We start from the raw sequence: 24,925 nt of genomic DNA, 5'->3' as shown, positions 1-24,925 counted from the left end.
TATGGCTGGAAGATACATACCAGTCTCTTTAGGAAACTGCAAGTAGTATTGCAAAAGATTAGCCTTATTTGGTTTTGTTTTCTTTTACACAGAGTAACATAGCTGCTGAATCATTATTAAAAATTGTTTTTGTTACAGTAATGCCTTAAGCAACCCTCCAGGACAGATACTAAAAAAGATAAACCCTGAGCAATAGCTCCAGCAGAGCAAGGGGGATTTTGTTTTCCCTGCACACTGAGCCTCTTGCACCTGCAGTTGGGCTGCTCCCCAAGTTAGACAACCAGACCTATTTTGCGGGTCCTGAACTGTGTGGGCTACGTGGGGTGCTGCTAAGCAAGTGGTGCTACCATCCTCTAGTCTGCTCCTGAAACCCACTTACCCCTCAGCTCCATAACTCCCCAAGAGATCTGACAAGGAAAATAAAACAAGCCTGGCACACACTCAGCTATGTTAGTCAATCTGAATAATTCCCTAGCTTTGATATCAGGCACCGGTGCAGCTCCCACTCACCTCAGTAGGAGGGAACTGGCCCTGTGCATTGCCCAATTTATCAACATGATACATGAAGTCTGTCTGGAAGATAAACAAGGGCACATATTGTGGTGACATATGAACTCTTTTCAAGTTGCGCATCCTAGGAGATAGATTACATGATGAACATGTGCAGGATGCCTTTTCCAGCTCGTGCTTCTGAGCTAAACTGTGATGTCCTTCCTGAGGACAAGCTGCATTTTATCCCACAGATAAAGCTGGCTTCCCTTTCTGGGGGAGCCTCTCAGAATGTGGTTGCTTGGGGTACATGACAAGTGCCTAATTAATGAGAAGAAATTTATAACCTTTTGCCTGATGAGATTTTGTGTTGTCTTTCTGTTTGGGGAGAAGTGAAGAAGTACACTTCCATTCAGAGAAATGCAAAGGAAAAGGAGCAAGCCCTGCGGTGTAAAACTGTCCCCATCCCTGCCTGCCTCCTACCAAAGCTGATTGCAAAGGCTGTTTGAAACCACCTCCTTCCACGCTTCCCCTCTAATTCGCCATCACTTGAGAGAGAAGCAAGAGCTTCTCCCTCAGTAATTGTCACAAAATATTGTGACAAGTCAGCAGCAATTCAACACCTCCAAACACAGGACAGCAGAAATGTGCCCATCAGAGCACAGCTACAAAACAGTTGTTGGACTTGCCATCCCCACTGTCAAGTATGGAGGTGGGAAATCTCCAGGAGCCTGAAAGACACATAAAGACAGTCTCCCCTCTCCCAGTCGAATTGATCTGGGGACCTTTGCACTGCTTCTGCCTTTGAAAAACTCCCTCTTCAAATGTGGCTGATAGAGTTGTTATTAAATCTGCATATACCTGGACTGCAGTATTGCTGAAAACAGTTTATGTGAAGATAGTAATCTTTTAATAGTATCTTTTCAAATGACCTGTTCTCCTGTTGTCACTGATATGATATCATATGGTCAAAATTCATTACAAACATTGATGTTAAGCTTGAGTCACCTGGCTGGAGAAAACAGGTTGGCGTGGGAGTTTTTAAGAGATACATTCACAAAAAAAGGGCCTTTAGTAAATAAATTAATATATGGGGAATATATATATAAACCAGAGAGCTGTACTAACAAATAGGCTGGCACTGGCTGTACAGTTAGACTATGCTTAAGTATGAATTAAGTAGAATTAAAATGCTAGGTGCCATAACCCAGCCATTTTCCTCCGTATCACTTACTCCAGGACTATACTGAGCTTGTACCTGACCTGGTCAGTCCCAGGAACAATCAGAAGCCCATGTCCTGACTCCCTCAGCTAACATCAATGCTGCCATCAGGCTGCCTACAGCTCCCTTTCGCACTGGTGCTCCCCGAGGCTGAAGACTCTCTAGGAAGGACGTTTGGGCTGGTGGCTCAGAGTCATTCAGGCAGTGGGTCAGCTGGGTGCTACCACCAGGCATGGAGCATCCAGGCTTGTCCGTGTGGAATGTCTGTGTGCCCTAAAGCATACAGTTCAGCTCCTCGACAGTTTATCTCCTCGATGGTAGCCACTGGGTTACCTCAGGGGTAGCAGGTTAGCACCTGAGTTTGGCCCTACAAGGCTTCAAGGAAAAAGTAAGGTGGATTGGTGGTGACTTACCTCTGCTCCAGCCTCATGGCTGCTGCTATGCAGCTACATCTATACTATGCTACAACTATACAAACACAAGAAAACTAGAGATCTTTTTTAGACTAGAGATCTTTTTTAGGCTCTGAAGCCAAGTGGCGTGGCCCAGCCTGCATTCATATGCACTGATGATCCCCAAAAAAGGATAGCTATACCCCAACTGCTTTTTGGGGATAGTTCTTGTTACACATTCTGTTCCCATCCATCCCCAGCTGAGATAACGTTCTGGTTAAATCCATTACAGGGACCGTGCTGGCAGTTTAAGTGTGGACAATCACATACCAATGCTTCAGCATAAACCAGCCTAGGTTAGTTTACCAGCATAGATGTAGCTCCTGTGTCCATACCTGCCCGGGGAGAGAGGAACTCAAAATATCCACTGTTGTCCTGGGCTGCTAACACAAGGTATCACCTAGGCCTGCTCCAGCCAACATCCCAGGAGCAAGAACCCAGGTCCACTTTATGGCCTTAAACACCCTCCCATATGGTGCTCAGGAAAGCCTGGCTGGCATGTAACGATGCGACTGGTAAGCCAAGATTTGGAAAGTGTTTTTGACTAGGACTGACTGAGTTGTCATACTTCAAAGTCTGTATCAAAACACTCCAAAAGCAGCGAAAGTAATGGGCTCTCGCATAATGGCAATAGACATCAGAGCAGCCTAAAGGATTAATGAAACAGAAGGCACAGTTTTGTTACTTTGATGCTCGGCTTCCCATGCAGCCTTTTAAATCAGCCTCTTCAAAATCTGAACACGCTCCCTTTTGCACAGAACCACAATACACACAAAAAGGAATATGCGATGCAACTTAGAGAGACAATATTAGGTTGGAGAATTTTGGACTATTTCTCTTACAGTTGCAATCAATGCCAGTTTTGTGTATCTTTCTACCTGCATGAACAAAATAATTACCAGACTACAGCATTCTGCAGTAATGATCATTAACTGCAGTAGCAATATTGCAGGCTCTAGGGCCGTATTGTAATCTTCCTCATTTCAGTGTTAAACTACTCTAACTTCATTAGCTTCACTGGAGATACTCCGCTTTACACCTACATAATTGAGAGCAGAATCAATCCTCCACTCCTGTGGAAAATACTGTGTAGTGCAGCACTTTTCAAATAAAATGTAATTAACATGAAATTCTAGATCCATATTGCAATTTGCAGAATGATCACTGTGGGTGCAACATGACTTCCAATTCCCTCTCTCATCTTAATTTAGTTAGAAATAGGACTGCCTGTGTAATATTTACTCCATAGCAGAAAACAGAGGCATATTTCTTTTTCTTTTCCTATTGTTATTTTTTTCTCTTTATAAATCTTTGTCAACAAAGGATTACTGGCTCACCTGAGAGAGGCAGTTAAAGTCAGATACTCACCCGTAATTAGGGAAACTTGGAATCCTTGACAGTGAACACCTGGCTTCTCATTACTACCTGAATTTTATACTTCCAAGTGTTAATCTCTCCTCAGGGTTTGCCTTGGAGTTTCATTCTGGTTTTCAATGAAACCATCAGGTTTTCCAGGCACTGACACCTTTGAAATGTTTTCCACATGGGAACCAATATGAAACATGTGTGATTATTACTGATTTCTCTGTGTTGATTTCTATTATGGTAGCGCCCTGGAAAAATAGTACAGACAGCAGTAATAAAATCTTTCATTGAATGACTTTATACAGCAGGAAGAGTTGTGTTTAAAGGGGCTGATTTGACGGGGGGGCTGCTGTGATGAATGGTGTTATCATGATTATAGCTTGGTTTAAAGGATTCAAAGAACTTCTTGCACATTTTTAGTCTTGAGAGTAAGTCCTACCAGCACTTCTTTCCTCTTAAAAGCCAGCACTGCTACCATTCTTCATAGTTTTAGATTAAGTACGTGGGCTAGCTGGAAGCTGGGAGCAGGCTGAGCATGAGTTCCCAGCCAACACTACAGGGCTACAGTTCAGGCAGATTACAATAATTTCCTTTACTTTACTGAGTGAAGAGTTTTCTTGACTTCCCAACCTTTACCAGCCTTATGGGCAGGAAAGTTTTCTCATTCTTATGAGATCAAATGTGCTGAGAACTTTGTACTTTTACTCCAGACACTGGAAAACCTAGGCAAAAGGATATCTTTGGGGTTTATCTTCTGTTAACCAGAAGGACTTACTATCCTGTGCCTGAATAAGATCTGTTTAAAGCACTCCAGGTCCAAAGCTTAATTGACTACTGCAAGGCAATAGGGCCATAAGAAATCAAAATAATCTGAAAGAAGAACAGCAAAGCTAAGAGTTCCCATGGAGCTGAAACTCACTTAGAAACATGAAAACAAGTAGCTTTTAAACAATAGTTTATTTGGTTTCTGAAAGAACCAGGTGCCATTGAGAAGGAAAACAATGAGGTTATCTTACCTCTATCGAGTCCAAGCCCTGATGCACTTGACCATTTTTAAAGTTTTCAGTGACTTCAGGAAGAGCAGACTATGAAATTTCCTTAAGGAATAAGCACACTCAGTGAAAGAAAATATGTAAGACTTGTTTGGGATCTGAAGGGGAAAAAAAAGGAAGCAAAACAATGGGAGATCCTCTGACTGATGTAAGCACTAACTGCTGATAAAAGAGCAGTTGTGACTGAATCCCAGAAGAAAAACACAGTAGAAGACAACTGAGAAACCCCAAATTAACCTACGGTGAGCTTTATGTGTGAAAAGATTAAATGAAAGAAGAATGCAAAATTTAATTAAAATATCAGATAATCAAAGGTGTTGATCAAAGTGGTCTTTGTCTTGCAGTTCAGTGATAAAAAGTGGAAAACTAAGTTGCCTGCTCCATTTCCCTTACATGGTTCAACTGAGACTCTGACGTCTAATGTGTCATAGATGCTAAAAAAAATGAGCATCAATATGTTCCAGCAAAAGAAGAGAGTTCGTTCTTCCTAGATGGATACAGGAAGATTCATGTCCCTATTTGCCAGAACTCAGTTTCGTTTAAAACCAGCCGTAGTCCAGTTCTCACCACTGCAAGAGGACACCTGACAAATGTTCCCTGGAGAAAAAGATTTTCTTTCTTTAGTTGCATGATTATGATTTGAGTTCTGGACACAGCCCCAGGAGAGACTGATGCATATACTTTGAAGAAGACTACATAATCTTGCTATCAGAACTGGAATGCAAGCACATTTCCCCAGACCCTTAGTGAGGTCCTAGATGCATGGCATTTCCCAGATTCCTTGGGGATATCCAATAATCCTTTCCAGTCTCATGGTCACTTGAGGAGCAGCTGCAGAGCACCTCCTCCTACTCAGCAGAGCTGAGTAGGAAGACATAGAAAATATTATGTCTTCATAAATATGTGCTTCAGATTATTCATAAAATTAAAAAAAAAACACAAACAAACAAACCATCAAACCTGTGCCATAGTGACCATGCACATTATGTACATATATACATATCAGTAATGGAAGGGAAAGTTTAACCTAGATGCTTCTTCTCTCAGCAGTTTTTTAGTCTCCATTGACTGTTTCAATTCCTGCATTAACCCCCCTTCCCCTCAATTTCCTACGGTCTGTTTTCTCTCTCCATTGTAATACCCTTCCTGTCTCTGCCTCTGATTTTATGCAAATGTAAGTTATCTGGGATGATGATTATAGAACTGAAAATAGAGTAATACAATAGTCCTGCTCTAGAGCATTAGACTCAAAGTGCAGCGGATCACTACCTACTCTGCTGGGAGCATTTCTGGGCACTTAGCTGCACCTTCTGCAGCTCTTGACTTCCTTCCTTCAGATCCTACTATTTCTCTTCCATCTATGTGTATCAGGAATGAATTGCCTCATAAGGCTGTAGGGCAGACTCATGCAACAGTCCAGATCTGGACATCATAGACGTGTGCCCTGTCACAGGAATGACATGATGCCAGCTTCCCAGCACACGATCTTCAGATATTTAGTTGTATCTGCATATAGTTAGTTGTATCTGTCATTTGATACTTCTGCAAGTCCCCATTTCTTCTGACATCAGCTTCTCTCATTATAGGCACTATAGTTCTCAGTTTTCTGTTAAGAAAAACATCCCCAGAGGAGGTGACGAACAATGTTGCAGTGGTGCCTCCTGCGATGAGTTGGTGAATCTGCCCCAGTACAACTGACAAATTCTGGTCACTGATGAAGTTACCAGGAAAATTGTTGGGCTGTGAGATGTTGCTGTGAGTTCACCTCAGCTGTTCTCACAAGATGAGGAACCCTGAGGAACTGCTAATCTTAACAACTATGATTGGATCAACTTTGGCTCGAGATTGACTGACAAACCAGCTTTAACTGCCTGTCTGCCAGGAGGAGTGAGGAATAGAAAAATCCCAAGAAGGATTTTAGAGACACACAAAAAAGCAGTGAGGGAGAAAGGTCACAAAATTCACAGGACAAAGAAACGTGTATGTTCATGTGATGGGGAGGATCTGACTTAGCTAATGGATCAGCTCAAGATGCGGAAACACTGCCTTATTCAGAAAGCAGCAAGAGAAATATCTAAAAGGACGCCAGAGGACCTGCTTCCAGCCTAAATGATGTACCAGAAGAATAAAGAAAAGAAATGTATATAGGACTTATCACATTTATCTTGTTCTAGTAAGTAAGGAGCAAAAGAGTTCAGAAAACCTGAACAGAGCCCTGTGAGAAGGTATTAATAAATATATCCATGACCTCCTGAATACTCACAATGTAAAACAGCGTGCTCACATACTTGCCAATAGTGATTTCTAGGAAAACATGTTTAAATTTGGGAAGTCTAAAGAGTTGGTGTTTTGTTTAGTGGAGGGAACAAAAACAAATGTTGTTTTGGATGAGCACAAATGTTTCATTTTGTGTTTTTTTTTTAATTCAGCCAACAACAAAAAATACTTCATTGCTAGCATCACTTGCGAGTCAGGCATATACACAGGAAAACAAAAAACATAGATTTATGTTGTCCTCTGTTGCACTGGAGAAACCCAAGGGGAAACTATGTTTGACAGGCAAAAAAAGAAAACAGAGAGGAAAGAATTCTTATTTTAAAATCTCTAACAGGATTAAAGTGACAGGGAACAAATGACTACAAACCTCAGAAGATGAGGACTTCCATCTTTAGGGGTGCTGGAGCTTCTATTATGAGCCCCCACTTCAAACATAACTGCAGAGAAGAAACTGATTTTCTGTTTTTATGACTTTTTAAAGGCACATTAATGTTCTACATAACTGAGTATTTGCACAGTACTTTATTATGTGAAATACCATTAATTTCAATGGGAGTTTGTGTAGTATGGTAACGATGTCATTAAGCAGGGCTGTTAAACTCATTGGGCTATATACCATCCTGAATTACACCTGTACACCCCACTCCCCATGATCAGCATGCCCTCTCTCACACCTCTGTACCTGAGCCATACAGCATGTCCCTGCTTCCCCTGGCTAGCAGGGGCCAAAGACCAAACCTCTGCAGCTGCGGCTAATGACTAACAGGTAGGAAGTTTTGAGACATAGCCCATGTTATACCCATCTGCACAAGAGCAAGGTTTGTACAAAAGACACTTACAGACCTTTACTGTGTGGCTGTGCCATGGGTTGGAACAGCTTCATTATCACTTTATCCTAAAATGTCACAGGTTTATTCTCACACCACCTTTGTGAAGAAGAAAAAGAGCAACTTAATTCCCTGGAGTGGAACTGAGGCACACACAGAAGATACAATCTGCACACAGCAAATTCCTCCAGCAGCCTGAGCCCTGAGCAGCATCCTGGCTAGAGGCTGCTTTCCAGACCCATTACTGCTGCAACCAGTAGGGACATCACTATGTGACATGTTTTATAGGTGACTATTTCCATTTCAGTCCATGGATAATAACTTGCATGCTCAAGAATTTGCAAGACTTTGTCTCTTTAACGTTTAGGGATTAAATTACATCTTCAGGAAAAGCTTGAAATAATGGGTGGTAAGCTGCACCATCTTTGAAGTAGCTCCAGGAAGTATTGTGCTCAGCATCGCTCCTCTGAAGTACTGTCAAATTCTTTCCTGTGTGTGCCGAACCGAGGGAAGAAGGAGCGTTTTCCTTCCTACCCTATCCATGCTGGTTGCCTTGAAGAGAAAAGAGAAATTGATGTACATACAGACTGGAGAGCAAGAGGCTGGAGTGCAGCCCTGCAGAAGAGGATCTGGGGATTTTGGCTGATGATAAACTCAGCCTGAGTCAACAATGTGCCACCAAAAGGGCCAACTGTATACTTGGGGTGCCTTAAGCACAGTATAGCTAACTGGTCAAAAGAAGTGATTGTCCCACTATACTTAGCATTGGTGTAGCCTCACCTCGAGTACTGTGTGTAGCTTTCAGAGTCCACAGTATAAGAAGGATATAAAAATTTTAGAATGTGCCCAAAGGAGGGCAACAAAGATGTTGAAAGGACAATAGGGCATGACTTACAAGGAGTAGCTGAGGATACTAGGTTTAGAGAAGAGGAAACTGAGGGGTGACCTCAATGCTGTCTACAACCTCCTCAAGAGGGGGAGCAGAGAGGGAGTTGCTGACCTCTTCTGCCTGGTGTCCAGTGATAGGACAGGAGGGAGAGGCTTAAAACTGCATCAGGGGAAGTGAAGATTAGATATTAGGAAGTTCTTCCCTGAGAGGGTGGTCAAGCACTGGAACAAGCTCCTCAGGGAAGTGGTCATGGCCCCAAGTCTCTTGGGGGCAATAAGCAGCATTTGGACAATGCTCTTAGATACCTGATTTAACTTTTATGTTGCCCTGTGTGGAGTCAAGAGTTGGACTCAATGATCCTTGTGGGTCCCTTCCAACTGAGGATATTTTATAATTATGTGAAAATACAGCCCCATTCTCAGCTTTCCACTTGACCTAGAGGCAGTGCGGCAGAATGGACCAGGAACCAGCAAAGGCCTCGTATGAAGGAAGCTCTCACTTTCCATCTTCACACCATGGCTTGCAGCCCAAATCATCTCTTTGACTTTAACCTCTGTCCTTTGCTCTCTTTCCCAATAATGGGCTTTTCTTTAGGATGGTTTCTTCCTGTCCCATTGAAGTCAATGAGAGTTTTGTTAATAATTTCAGCAGAAGCAAGATCAAGCTCTTTATTTTTCTTTTTTTTTTTTCTTTGTCAGTATCTAATTTGGATTGCAGTTGTACTGATTGACAACTCCACTACAACTGCATTGAATTGCTGCCCAAATCAGTAATCTACTTTGGTGTCTTAATTAACTAGAGTCAAATTTGAATTGAATTGCTTTTCTTGGAGATCTTTTAGGGTGGCTGTCAATCCAAAGGTAAAGACTTTTATAAAATTGCTGCTGCTTTTTATTTTGTACAGTTGCTTTAGATAAAGATATTTTTCTTCATCTCTTACCTCTCAGTACTTACATTTTCTTATTTCATATTCCCCTCTATTTCTTTTTTCATTTTTAATATATTCTTTTCTCCCTCTTATTTTTTTAATTAGCCTTCTATTTGAATTTAATTATTTTCTTCTCTTTCAGCTAACTCCTGTCTTACACAGCTCACTATCTCACCACCCCCTTCAATAAAGCTCTGTCTCTCAGCTTCACCTGCCTCTTTTAAGTCTCAACTCTCTAATTTATTTTTTGCATTTCTAATTCTACCCCCCCTCCCCCCATAATTCTTTTTTAACTCATAAGTTTCCCTTCCAGCCACAGGGCCTAGGTTTATCCCCTTTTGCTTCTCTTACATCAATGCAGTGCTGTAGGTCCCAAATGAGCAGCACTAGATCTGTACGCTTCCAGTATAGAGAAGAATCAGGCCCACAAAGAAAACCCAGCAAAGAAAACTGGGATGTTTTCCTGGGAAAAACTGGGATCTGTCCTTTTGAACAGACTGGGAAACAACTGTTCAAAGTATGACAAATAATGGGATAATTTTTCAAATTCCTGATCCCAGGAAGGTGGAAGAGCATTGCAATAAGCAGTTAATAAATATTCCTGGTCTTTATCCATTCCCTACTAACATTTCTCTTCCCACTCCCCTTCTTCCTACAAAATTCACATATGCTGTCTCTCTTGGGCACAGATTCTGATCTTTTTTTTACCACTTTTACGCTGGCTACACTGCACTAACTTCTGTTTCATTTCTCTTGAGTTATCCAAGCTGAAGCAAGAGCAGACTCAGGCTCTCTGTTGGGCTGGGATTTTCTTTTTTTTTTTCTTTTACTTATTAAATTTGATGTTCCAGCTGATCTTAAACAGCTGCCTTTTTTCATTTCAGGAGCAGCTTAAGTCTGCACTCTCCAACAGCACACAGCAGTTATCAGTTAATGAGATGACTTGTACCCTTGTCCACACTTGCATCACTACATCTGCTTAAATGAGCTGATGTGCTGCAACTGAGGATTAAACCGTCTCTTTCAATCCTGCATGCACTGCAGCACAAGCTACTCACTCCAACAACCACAGAAGCGATTGCAGTCCTGGGAAAGTCAAGATGAGCAGAAATTCTTGTGCATTAAAGATAAAGCAACTTCAGCAGTGGAAAAATGAAGAGAGGAACACATCTTCTGCCTGCTGTTCAGATGCTGCTGAAATCCCCTACCTGTTTTTTCCAAATGTACATTGTTTTGTGTATTTTCACATCCTTTTTTAAACCACCAACCCATGTTTCATTTTTGAAAGGTGCACTGCGAACATGTTAGGGTTAAATAGGACACTCCAACATTCATGTCTGTAGACTTCACCATTCCAAAGCCGTGCACGTATAGTATAGGAAACATGTTCTAGAAAAACAAGAAAATTCCTAGTGTTAGAATATGATCTTTGGGGCTTCATACTTCCAGGATGAGGTAACAACTTTGGTACCCTGAAGCCTGAAGAAGAGCTATTTTTATAATAATGCTACATTTGCTGACTCCACAAGGAAATCACAAATGTTGGGATATGGTTCCAAAGGATTTAATCCAAGTGTTGGTCCCACGCTGAAGGATATTCAGCTATAAATGACTACCTGGTCATTTAAACTGGTGAGTTGAAGATAATTACGTACATCTTTTGATTGTTATTGATTACAGAAACACTACAACCTAACTGTTTCAGCCCTAGGGCTAACTAGGTTCAGATGTACCCTCTTTTTTCTACACAGGCCACACAAACAAAGATGCCTTAAGGAAGGATTGGAAACTGGGATCCATTTATCAGTGCAAAGGTATACTTTGTTCAGAGAACCTAAATTAGTTGTTCCATTTCCATGTTACAGAGACAAAATTAGTAACATTTCTTCATATGTGGAGGCAGCATTTGCACTGAGGTGATTATACTTGCCAAAACAAGCAAAAGCCTCAGTTGCTGAATATTTTTTGCTGTTATCCACTATTACTCCCTTCTCTGCAAAAATTCTGTTTTAGGCTTCTTTGACTTATTACAGTAGAGAGCTAAGACACCACTCTTGTAAGTAGCTTTATGTAGTACCAGGATTCTGCAAGATCCCAACACAGCTCTAGGCACTGTACAGGCACCTACCAATAGACAAATCCATATATCCACTCAACCCTGAAAGATATTTATACCAATGCAAAATGAATGTATTATACTACCACTCTGGTTTGATGGCAACTGAGGTCCATCAGTTAATTAATTGTGTGCAGCACCAAAATAGTACTGAAGGGACACAACTGTCCCTGCCCTGGCAACCTCATGAACTACTTTCCCATCCCTTCCATGTTATGCTTGTGTGAGCTCTACACATAGGCAGCAAGTCTTCAGGCTTAGAAAGGATTCAAAATAAAACCCATACCAAAACAAAAACCCCATTGTGTACTTTCTGATTAATTTCTGAGTGCACCTGAAGCAATTACAAGAGTAGTAATGATATTCTTCATAGACCCTGTCCCTTAATGTGCACCATAATTAGAGGAAACTTGGATCCCAACAGACAAGGTCTCTAAAGACTCGAGGGACTGGGGGGGGGGGGGGGGTGAAGGGGAAAGGGGTAAGGCCATTAAACATAGCCAAGGCACCTCTGCCTATCCCTCTCAGCACAGACCAATGCAAATGTGTGGTCTGAAAATTAACACAGCTAGGAAGGAAACATCCCACAGGGAGAATCAATACCCAGCAAAGGATAATGGGAACCCTGTGCAAGCAGCTGTGATCTGCCCTCTGAACATTAGCACCTGTCGACGACAACAATCAATGCTGGTCAATGGGCAGCTCTCCTTACAGCTCAATTCACACAATGATCGTTAGCTGGAACCAACCCGGTGGCACCCCATGCTGCCAAATGGTGTCCCATTTGTCCTAAATGCAGACAAACAATGAATTCCCCAAATAACTGGCACTGCTCTTTTTAATCTTTCCTCCCTCCCTTCTGCTTTTGCCTTTTTGCAGTATACAAGGAGGATCCATAGAATCCACAGCTAGAAATTAAGTTATTCAGCTTAATTTCAGAATGTGTTCTGCCACGGAGTCAAGGCATGACAGGCATTTCAATTCAGCCATAGCAAGGAATTTGGGCTCAACCATTTCTGTTGATGTTTGCATTGTACTTTATGAATATTATTAAAGAACCATATTTATTACCCTTTCAAGGACAGTGGAATAGCAAACCTGGAGATGCTCAGAGCAGGTTGGAATTTGAGTTATTCTCCACAGGACAGAAAAATTTTGCAGGCAGTGACCTTTATGCCTGTCTATAGCTGTCTAAGTTGCACCACTGAAGACTGTTCTTGTCACAGCCTTTGCACATGTTTCCATACAGTCACAGTGTAATACAGTAAAAAGAGAAAAAATGGATATAAGCAAAGAGTCATGATGCTTTCATGGAGTCCACTGGGCAGAATGAGGAATTAGCCTGATGTAGTCAGCAGCAGGTCCTGAGAACATTTCTTTCACTCAGAAGGACCTTCTTGTTTCTGGTGCAAGTAATAGCAAACAATATCAAAGTCTGCAGATTTGTTTTAGAAATTTGAAGCATGTCATTTTGACCCATGACTGTATGACTCCTCCTAACAGTCTCCAAACTCTTTTGTGTTTCAGTATCACGAGATACTGTGAAATACACGTACGAAGCTGAATTCTAAAGAGATCAAAGCCTCACACCTCTAAATGCCATGTGACTACTCACATGCTCAAAATTAAGAGTGTGCTTCATTAGACTGGGGTCTGTGAATCTGCTCTAAATACTAAAAGCCAGCAGATTGCAGGAAATCATAGTAGCCACCAAAAATTACTCCGAATCCTGTGGTTCCCAGTCCCATACTCGCAACGTAGTAATATCCAGTTTCCCACTACAGAACCCGGTAGCATTAGCAAACACAGAAATGCAGATTGAGCTTACTGAGATGCCAGCTAGGGCTCTAAAAGGTAGACAGCTGAGCAGTGTACTGGAAAATGACCAGATATATTTAAACTGGCACAATCCAGTTCACTACATTCTGAACTGATGCCAAAAGTTCAGGGATATTGCGAGCACATCTTACATAAGGGACACACATTTCTGCCATCTACTCCTGGTATTGAGCACAGCCGAGTGGAGAGCAGGGAGCAGAGGGCAGAGGATATCCTAGCGTGTTCTTTCAAACTTGACACAGATTTCCATTTTGTCACGTTCTTAGCATGCATGTTTATTTTCCGTGAATATTCAAGCATTTGGAGCTTTACAGTTGCCAGAGCTTATGAAAAGTACATATTTAGCTCAAAGAGTTCCCAGATGTGAATTTCAAAATGACACTGTGTTGATTAGCTATAGAAGGCAGCCAGTCAAAGAGCAGAAACAACGACATGTGACTTGGCATTCCCCAGCTAGCCAGAAAATAGTCACCCATTTACTTTTTCAGGAATTTTCCAAAATCTGGGAGTACAGCAAAAGTTAAAGGCATGAACAAACATTTCTGTTTCCTCATCCACACCTAATGTCTTACCCTATCATCACTGCTGTTTCACCTCCTCCTGTTGAGAAAGGTCTTGAGAAGACCTGTGGGGTCATTGGAAAGCAGTGGCCATGACTTCAAGGTTCCTCCATCACTGAAGTTATCCTGCCATGGAGATACCTGGTGCTCTGCCCCACCTCTGAGGGAAAAAAATGAAATTAGAGTGAAATGCGTTTATTTTCTTTTAATGTTATGCATTGTTTGCAGCTGATCATTCATCATCACAGCTCACCCCTATGAATGATTCATGAGGGGACAGCTGTTCCCAGGGCCTCGGCTCCTGAGCTACACATACCACAGGAGGCATCCCCAGGCTGGTTGTGTGAGAAGTTGAGCACCTGAGGACTGCTGAGGCCTCTTCTGCTCAAAGAGCTTCATTTTTTCAAATGCTACAATGCACCCTAACAGTACAAGGGGGGAAGGAGTGGGTAAATAGGTTAAGCATAGAAATAAAAGGTGCTTTAAGGTATACAATAAGCCAGGCTTTAAGGAGAGGTATATTAGTGTGATCAGCTGGAAACACAGGGATTCAATGTCTTGTACAGCATTCTTCTAGCTTCCACAAAATGCATGCATAAAACACACAAACTTCATTAAAACGTTGACATGTTTTGCAGATATTGTTTAGTTTGTGGCCTATGTTTCAATAAAAGGTCTATACTTAAACTGCAGGCACTACAAAGGACACAGTAAAGCCAGTTTTCATATCCATTTCTGATTTGCTTCTGAGTCTTGTCTTTGTGTAATAAGCTATATGTCTCACACTTAGGTGCACAGCATGTATAGTGCTCTCCACTGCGGACAGAACTAAACTTCTCCTAATGAGGCTTCCCAGCATTAAATTAACAGTAATGTAAAAATAATATCCTCCCTCTTTCTTTACTGTTACCTCAACTGAAGGAGAAAGACATAAGAGAGAATTTTAAAATCTACTCAGAAAGCACAGTTGGTAATATTACAGTAATTATTATTACAAATCAGCTATTTTTTTCAAATACAATGACAATTTTTCCTTAAGAAAAGAGGAAACTGGCAGTAGAACTGAAGTGGCAAACAACTTCTGCACTGTGTGTGGATGTAGCACAAATCAGGAACATATCCTATGTCTTTTTCCTCTCTCTTGTGTCCTTGCCCCTGAAAAAAAAAAGATAAATTACTTCCAGGATGATATTCTACTAGCAATTTTAGGAAATCCCTAGACCCCAGCAACTGCACTGAAGAAAGATTGGTGCTAGTCTTTCAAGCTCCACACACAAAATAAGATTGAATTGCCAAAATCTGATGCCATTCCTAATAAACAGCACAGATGTTTAGAATAGAAGAGAAAATGCTACTTAGAGTTTGGGTTCCAAACTCTTTAAAACCACTTTGATTGAAAAAAGCATCACAGAATGACATTTCAAAAAATAGTTCCTAACTGGAAAGCCTCTAAATCTACAGCCCAGGTTTGGAATTATTCACATATTACTCCCTTCTTTAAGGAAGAGTAGTTTACCCCAATGCAGCATGGGATTTTTTTTTTTCTTAGCCATACAGCTTCTGTGTTAGATATTCCTTATGCTAGTTGGATAGTTCTTTCTCTCAACCTCATTCCAACCTTCCACTCATCCCACCACAGACTCAGTCTACAAAGTAGTCAAGGTTATTTATACCACAACCATTGTTTATAGAGAAGTGGGCAAGGGAAACTCAGTTGTTTGTAAGTGCAGGAGGGCAATTTAAAATAGAATGAATTTCAGCTTCAGTGCTGGAATTCTTTACTGTGTCTCCATAAGAGATGTACAAACCACTTACTCTGCAGAGAACAAGGTTACAAGTCCCACATCATACATACACTGGAATTACATGGTTTGTGGTAGACCTCTCTGGTGTCAGAGCCAAATTCTGTTCTCAGTCTCTGGAGACAATGGGCTTGTGGTGATATAAGGTTGCAGAATTTGATTTTAAATCAGTAAACAGGCACGCCAGACAAAAAACAACAGGCCTCTGCAGACATACGTCCTTGATCAGATATTACTTGCACATGGAAATAATTTTTAGTTACAGAATAAAGCCTTCTCTTGTCCGCAAAAAGACCATACAATGTCTAGGCAGCCAAACGTTAAGTAGCTCCCTGGAAGCAGCAGTGGCCATCTTTGCTGTAACAGAAAAGAACCATGGGAGGATTTCCCAGGGGGAGAGGCAATGTGTCTAGCCACCTTTTTTCCTATTAACAACAGTTAGTGCAGTTCAACCTTCTCATCACACAGACATGTGGCACCAACACCACTATACCTGCATGCCTCCCAGAGAATTAATTATACAGATCTCTGCTTCAGGGAGCTGAACTCAATGATACTTATGGGTCTCTTCCAACTTGAGATATTCTATGATTCTATGATTCCATACATTTCAGATTGCTTCAGATAACATTTTCCAATGACAAAAGTCCAAAAGGACGAACCACTAAAGCAGTATTCATTTAATAAACAAGCTGCTAAAAAATCCTTTCCTTTGATATAAAAACCACTATTAATTGTCTCAAGCTCATATTTCCTTGATGAAGATCACTTTCAATGATATGGTGAGAGAAGACCAAATTTGTACAGAATGGTAGGATCCTTGAAACTGAAACAAGGGCAATTCCTTCAAGTACAGTGTGGCTATAATATAATGCCTCTCCTCTTCTCAGTACCCTTCAGATTCCAGCTGTGTGCAGAACATGATACTATTATCTGTAGTAAGAAAAACAAAGAGAGAAAGAGTGGTTGGTTGTCTGGAACAAATTACTACTGTTAAAGGTGAGGCATAACAGAGCTCAGAAACCATTAACGTTAGATATGTTGTGAATGCCCATGCTGGTCACTCTCTGGGAAACATATTCTTCTGTAGCAGTTGTTTAAGTCCCATATCTTGTATCCTCAGTACTGAAGATCTGATTCAAGCTGAACACTACCAGATTCAAACATGCTAAATTTTAAGTGCTTTGACTCATAATTAAAACCTTGCATTATTTCTTATTATTTAATGTTGCAAGGATTTTAATGATGAAGATAATATTTTGCTCTTGGATACTTTTATCTGCAGATCTGCATGCAGTCTATCAAAAAGAGATAGAACAGAGCATCAATGAAGTGAAGACCATAGATGAGGTTCTCAGCAGAGGTGAGGTTAGATCCCTCAATTCACTACCTTGTCCCCGGATCACTCTGCTAGTAGAATTCAAAATTACAGAATTTACAGGACTATGGAATCATAGAATCATTTAGGTTGGAAAAGACCTTTAAGATCATCGAGTGCAACTATAGACCTAACACTGCCACGTCCCACTAAACCAATGTCCTAAGTGCCACATCTGCACATCTTTTAAATACCTCCAGGGATGGTGACTAAACCACTTCCCTGGGCAGCCTCTTCCAATGCTTGACAACCCTTTCAGTGAAGAAATTTTTCCTAATATCCAGTCTAAACCTCCCATGGTGCCACTTGAGGCTGTTTCCTCTTGTCCTATCACTTCCTACTTGGGAGAAGAGACCAACACCCACCTCGCTACAACCTCCTTTCAGGTAGTTGTAGACAGCGATAAGGTCTCCCCTCAGCCTCCTTTTCTCCAGACTAAGCAACCCCAGTTCCCTCAGCCGCTCCTCATAAGACTTGTTCTCGAGACCCTTCACCAGCTTCGTTGCCGACATGCTCCAGCAACTCATTGTCTTTCTTGTAGTGAGAGGCCCAAAACTGAACACAGTACTTGAGGTGCGGCCTCACCAGTGCCAAGTACAGGGGGACCATCACTTCCCTAGTCCTGCTGGCCACACTATTTCTGATACAGGATAGGATGCCATTGGCCTTCTTGGCCACCTGGGCACAGTGCTGGTTCGTATTCATGGTTGACCATATATGACCATATTCATGCTGGTTCATGGTTGACCAACACCGCCAGGTCTTTTTCTGCTGGGCAGCTTTCCAGCCACTCTTTCCCAAGCCCGTAATGTTGCATGGGGTTGTTGTGACTCAAGTGCGGGACCCAGCACTGAGCCTGGTTGAACCTCATACAACTGGCCCTGGCCCATCGATCCAGCCTGTCCAGATCCCTCTGTAGAGCCTTCTACCCTCCAGCAGATCAACACTCCAGCCCAACTTGGTGCTGTCTGCAAACTTACTGAGGGTGCCCTCAATCCCCTCTTCCAGATCACTGATAAAGATATTAAACAGAACTGGCCCCAATACTGAGCCCTGGGGAACACCACTTGTGACCGGCTGCCAGCTGGGTTTAACTCCGTTCACTACCGCTCTTTGGGCTTGGCCATCCAGCCAGTTTTTTACCCGGTGAAGAGTACTCATGTCCAAGCCATGAGCAGCCAGTTTCTCCAGGAGAATGCTGTGGGAAATGGTGTCAAAGGCTTCACTAAAGTCCAGGTAGACAACACCCACAGCCTTTCCCTCATCCACTAAGTGGGTCACCTTGTCATAGAAGGACATCAGGTTAGTCAAGCAGGACCTGCCTTTCATGAACCCACGCTGACTGGGCCTGATCACCTGGTTGTCCTGTACACACCACATGATGGCACACAAGATGATATACTCCATAACATTCCCCAGCACTGAGGTCAGACTGACAGGCCCATAGTTCCCTGGATCTTCCATCTGGCCCTTCTTGTAGACGGGCGTCACATTTGGTAACTTCCAGTCACCTGGGACCTCCCAGGTTAGCCAGTACTGCTGATAAATGGTTGAAAGTGGCTTGGTGAGCACTTCCACCAGCTCCCTCAGTACCCTTGGGTGGATCCCATCTGGCCCCATGGACTTGTGTGTGTCTAAGTGGTGTAGCAGGTTGCTAACCATTTCCCCTTGGATTATGGGGGCTTCATTCTGCTCCCTGTCCCTGTCTTCTATCTGGGTACCCCGAGAACCACTGGTCTTACTATTAAAGACTGAGGCAAAGAAGGCATTAAGTACCTCAGCCTTTTCCTCATCCTTTGTCACTATGTTTCCCCCCACATCCAATAAAAGATGGAGATTGTCCTTAGCCCTCCTTTTGTTGGTAATGTATTTATAGAAACATTTTTTATTGTCTTTTGTGACAGTAGCCAGATTAATTTCTAGTTGGGCTTTGGCCCTTCTAATTTTCTCCCTGCGTAGCCTCACAATGTTCTTGTAGTCCTCCTGAGTTGCCTGCCCCTTCTTCTAAAGGTCATAAACTCCCTTTTTTTCTTGAGTTCCAGCCAAAGCTCTCTGTTTCAGCCAGGCCAGTCTTCTTCCCTGACGGCTTATCTTTCAGCACATGGGAATGGCCTGCTGCTGCGCCTTTGAGATTTCCTTCTTGAAGAAGGTCCGGCCTTCCTGGTCTCCTTTGCCATTCAGGACTGCCTCCCAAGGGACTCTGTCAACCAGTCCCCTAAACAGGCCAAAGTCTGCCCTCCAGAAGTCCAAGGTAGCAGTTCTGCTGACTCCCTTCCTTACTTCTCCAAGAATTGAAAACTACCATTTCATACCACTACGCCCAAGACAACCTCCAACCATCACATCACCCACAAGTCCTTCTCTGTTTGCAAACAACAGGTCCAGCGGGGTGCCTTCCCCAGTTGGCTCCCTCACCAATGGTGTCAGGAAATTAAAGCAACCAGCCTAGTTGTAGACCTCTATGCCCAGGATTGACCTGTTTTCCAGTGTTCTTGGGTGATCTAAGAGAGATCCTACAGGTATCGCCTCAGTTGAAAACTGATGAAAAAGAAGAAAGAAAAAATATCCTGTGCATGCAATGGACATGAATGGAAATTCCTTGAACCAATTAGCACAGCAGTGTGTTCATACTGACATATGAAATATCTGTGGACTTAAGGCAGTTTTCTGTGATGCTTAATAAACTTTTTATCTATGACAAACTAAAAAATTGAAAGGTCTGTTTTTCTTACAGTAGCATTCACTACAATTTTTTCTTCATAATGCTTACATTTCTGTTCCCACAGTGAAGGGTACTTTCTCACCCTTATTGAACACAGTAAATATTTGAGACAGAACTGAAGTAATTCATTCAGACAGATGCATATCTCCAAAGAAAATCCAGCTGCATGAAGGCAGGTTAGAAAGGGAATGATTTTGTAGGCGCTGTCGTTCACTTCCTAAAATACCAGTTATCTTTGTGAAGAACTTGTCCTAGAATAATTCCAGGCTCTTTTTCCATATTACTGGTAGGCTTCTGTGCATATGTTTATATCCAGACTGTCCTCTGGATGTTCAGTCATTTGCAGAGATGTGTGTGTACTGTGTGTCTTTTAAAGACCACTAATTCCTGCAGGAGGACCAACCCACTGCCCAATAACCTACTGCCAAGCATCACTATGGGAGACAAAACCTCACCACTGCAAACAGATGCTGAAACTACTTCAGATCCACTCTGCCATTGTGAATGTGCTTTTTATATAGTAAGTGGCAAAGAAAATAGCAAAGCGGAGGTTGGACTGAATGACTTCCTAAGGTCACCTCAAACGTGAATTTTCCTATGTTCCCATGAGAGGTGGCAATGCAGTACATGAGACAGAAACTGCTCCTACTGCATAAACCTGAGGATTTACTGTCTATTATTACCAAGCTGTTGTTACAGTTCTGCCATCTGATGTGAGGTACTGCATGATCTAACATCCTGATCAAGTGAATTGCCTTCCTCTAATATGCTTTTCCACATAAAACACTAATATATTTTTATTTATAATTTATATACTTATAAATTACAAAGAAATCATTGTATAAGCCTGCACAAAAAAATCTAGTGAAGACAGTGTGAGCTAAAATAAAACCCAAGCAACTCTTGACAATTTAGCAATGTCTGTGCACTGTGATATATCATTTAAGCAGAAGCCCACACATGAAGATAGAGCTTGAAGTGCCTTTCCTGGGGCTTTACGGCAACCAGGGCTGTACTGCCAGGAACAGCACAGCTCTCAGCTATGTTCAACAGTCGTGCAACACTGATTTGGAGCAATATCAGAATGGGACCCCCCTCGATGACAAAAATAGGGCTGACAAAGTTGTGGAAGGAGCCAACGCTTAACAGATACAGCACGTGGTGGAAGGGAATGCTGCTTGAAGTGTAATGTAAGATAAGATTACACTCATACAGCATTGCTTTTTGCAGGAAGAGAGGCAAAACACCATCCTCCAACACAGGCACACTCACACATTGTAATGAATCACAGATTAACCATTACATTATTCCTGCAGATTCAAAGGGCTGTTGTAGAGTAGAAAGCTGTGGGGGTCGTTGTCCTACTGCTAACAGCTCCAAAGAGTTGCCTCATTTCACTTGTGAGAAGGAATTCCAACATTACACTAACAGAAGTGCTCAAGAAGCCCCTTTTCCCACTTATGCTGAGTTTGCCATCATGAACGTAGTCCTCAGATATTAACTACTTTGGATTATTTCAATAAACAGTTCACTACTTGGTGTTAGTGGCCAGGCACTCAAAATCCACAGAGTGATTCAAAGCATGTACACTTCAATGAAAGACATGCCCTGACTCTCATCCTGACTTACATGGGCTGAGGGTCAGGCTCTTAGAGTCCGCACATGACTGGTAATTTTTAAATGATTACAATGAAAGGAAAGACTGCCTTTTTAATGCCCAAGCGCAACAGCTGCAATGTCATTGGGGTTGTGTTCTGAAATGCTCCTAGACTGCAGCCCAAATAAGTGTCTTAATGATACTTTGAAAATATGTAAAGCACTTCTTTTATATGCAATGACAATTCTGTCTGGGTGCATCATCTGTTTGTCCAGCCAGAACAGAATTAGAATTAATGAACCAGATTCTACTCTGATTTGCACAACGTGCAGCTACACTAAATGCAATGAAGTTACACCATGTGTAAATAAGGGGACACTTGGACTAAGCTACTTTATTTATAACAGTGAGATTACAAATAGATAGCACCTTTCAAATCCAGTGGATCTCCAGGTTCTCTGAAAAATGATACACCACAAAAGGCTCTCCTTTATTTAAATGCATCTACTGTTTAACAATTCTTAACCAACAGCTTCAGAAAACTCATACAATACAAGTTGTTATCAAAGCTACAAAGGAGTTTGGGGAAGCAGACTACAATTACTTGCACAGGAGTTTGGACAGTATGCAGGCACTTCACCTCTACTCCTGTAAGAAATTCCTTTGGATTCTTTAATGATCATACTTGATGATGGCCTTGTCTTGTTACCGTATAGACAAGACAGCTTCTCTGGCATATTGTCCCAAAAGTGATGGTTTGAGTCACTCAGAGGTGACACTAAATGATGGTCCAAAGCTGTATTACTGATTCAAAGAACTATCACCTCTTAGTTGCAGTAGTTGTTATGCATGGTAATTATGTTACTAACTATGTTAGAAATGGTAAATGCTATATATGGTAATTTATATGGTATAAAAAAATATATCTGGTGCTAAACAAGTAACAAAATATAGACTAGGTTCTTGTCTTAAAAAAAGGGGGTAAACTAAATGAGTTCATTGAGGTGCACAGCATTGTCTAAAGAAGGGAACAGCTGAGATCCTGCAACCTACTACTATTGACATCTCAAAAGAAGCAAGCTGTGACCTAAGTGCAACGTGAATGAAAATAGTGATGGTTGACAAAACAGTAATAGCTGACTATATCGGTGGGAGGTGAATTAGAAACAGACAACTGAACCAATATTAGTTCCAGCAATTCTCTCATATTCCTACTGCCCTTATATTAGACCAGTGTAAGGGCAGCAGCATCTCAGACAATATCTGATGTATCCTGAGATTATAATTGCTGTCCCTGGTAGACATTTGGCTTTTGTGGGTTCTTCTAGAGTGGGTAAGGTGTTATGCAGGAAGATAAAAGCCTATCCAAAGCTTTTCCAGTCTGAAAGACAATCTACCACTAATTTATAAACTCATGAGGGAAAAAAAGTAACTGCATTATTCCAAAACTCTTAGCTTTTTGTAGGCAATGTCTTGCTATATAAAGCAAGACAACCTAATGAATGATACCTGCTTGTCAGCACTCTGCACACTGAGAGACAGGCATTTCCACATACTAATAAGGTCATTAAAATCTGGAGGCCAGAGAAATTTTTAGGTCTTCCCCATTCTGGCCTTTCACTTGGTTTTACCCAGAAAAGGCAATTGTCCATTTTCTTCTTTCTTTCAGTAACAGTTCCTGTAATTAAAGTAAGATTTTGGGAACAAGATGCATGATAGAGGGAAAGGAGGCTAATGTAAAAAAGTCCTGAGAAACTTTAAGAGGCCTCAGCTGTTCATTAGACAACATATACACAGCCACCAGTATGCAGGTGAATAAAGGAGTTATACCTTAGGGACAAACAACAAATCAAGTGTGACACTCCAGCTTATCGGATGGAGAAGAGGCCCCTGGGAACTGGCAGCATAGTCCTTGATAGTAAAGTAACTTCAGTGAAAACATATGGAAGCCAGCATATGGTTATGCCATCTGACTCCTTATTATACTTTAAAGGACAGAGGTCTGGTAATAGCATGGGGTTATAATGCTAGAGCAGCCCACAGCATGTGTGCTTCTCTCCCAGTAAAATCTTCTGCCTCCTTCACACACCTATCAGGCTGTGTCTGTCTGATTGACCACAGCAAGTGACTTTGGCAGGGCAACATACAACCCTGAGGAGGAAGGGCTATAACATATTAATATAAGAATGTAGCTGATTACAATATAAGCCACTGAAAGTGAGCTGACTATAGCACAAGACTGGAAGAATGCGGCTGTCTGCAGGGTCCCGACGGGAGAATGCATCTATCTATACCTACAAGCGTGTGGCTGACTGCAGGCAGCTGTCATGCAATTGGAGTGGTCTGGTGGGGTTGTCACCTATCAAACCATCGCACCCACAGTTATTGTGGGTTTAAATACACCTCCCATCTGCCTCCCAGCAGCTAACTAGTGTTCGTCTCCAGTGAGGGAGGAGAAAGGGTTCTCACTGGGTTTGTTTAGAAGTTTCTGAATCTCCACTTTGACAGAAAGTTTTGTCCTTCAACTGGCAAATGCCATTTGGCTCTTGTACTCAAGGGAATGATTCCATTATTAAGAATTTGATTTATTTTTAATAACCCTTCTGCTGTATATATAGGAACACCCTGGATATTATAATCTAAAAAAATCCCTAAGGTTAATTTGTTTTGGAACAAATATACTGTCTGGGATTTTTTGAATAGTGGACAGTAATCAAATGAGGTTCATTTTCTATATCTGATGTGTTGTAAGAACACATTGAAATATATGGGGGCTTTTTGTTTTCTTCATCTGATATACACAAGCAACATTTAAATAATAAAGCATTACAAAAAATAGATCTAAATAATTTTTTAATAAACGACAACCAATCCTGCAATCAGGCCCGTCAGGCCCATCCTGCCTGAAAGCCAATGAGTCCACCTGCTCTGAGCTGACTGCTATATTTATATATATCAGACTGGGATTTGCCAATTACTCTCTGCCCTTAGTTAATGGAGCTCAGCCCTGCACAGTCTCAGAGAGGATGCTTAGGATAACTCTGCATGGGGCTGCAGCCATCCTCTCCAGCTGGTGCAGCATGCCTTCCAGTGCCCAGCTCCCCTTTGGAGTGATGGGCCCTTCCAGGCACCTGTCTTCTCTTTGTTAGTCAAGCAGCCTACTGCCTTTCAACTCTCACCTTCCCTTTCCAGCTCTCCTGCCCCGGAGGCTTCATATGCAAGTGTTAGTTGGCCTCACCTCTCTTTCTTCAGTACTAGTACATGGGAGTCCATTTAAACATCCCAGGTTGGAGCTGTTGATATCACTCTCCATTTACATGGATCAAGTAGGCTGAGCTTTTTCCGCTTTGGTTGTATGAGCTATTAGTATGTGAATGTTTTGTCCCTTTCTTCCCCTAAAAAAGAAAGCT

The sequence above is a fragment of the Haliaeetus albicilla genome, chromosome 18, assembly GCF_947461875.1.
Source record: "Haliaeetus albicilla chromosome 18, bHalAlb1.1, whole genome shotgun sequence".
Classification (NCBI taxonomy): Eukaryota; Metazoa; Chordata; class Aves; order Accipitriformes; family Accipitridae; genus Haliaeetus; species Haliaeetus albicilla.
This window is presented reverse-complemented; position numbering follows the sequence as displayed.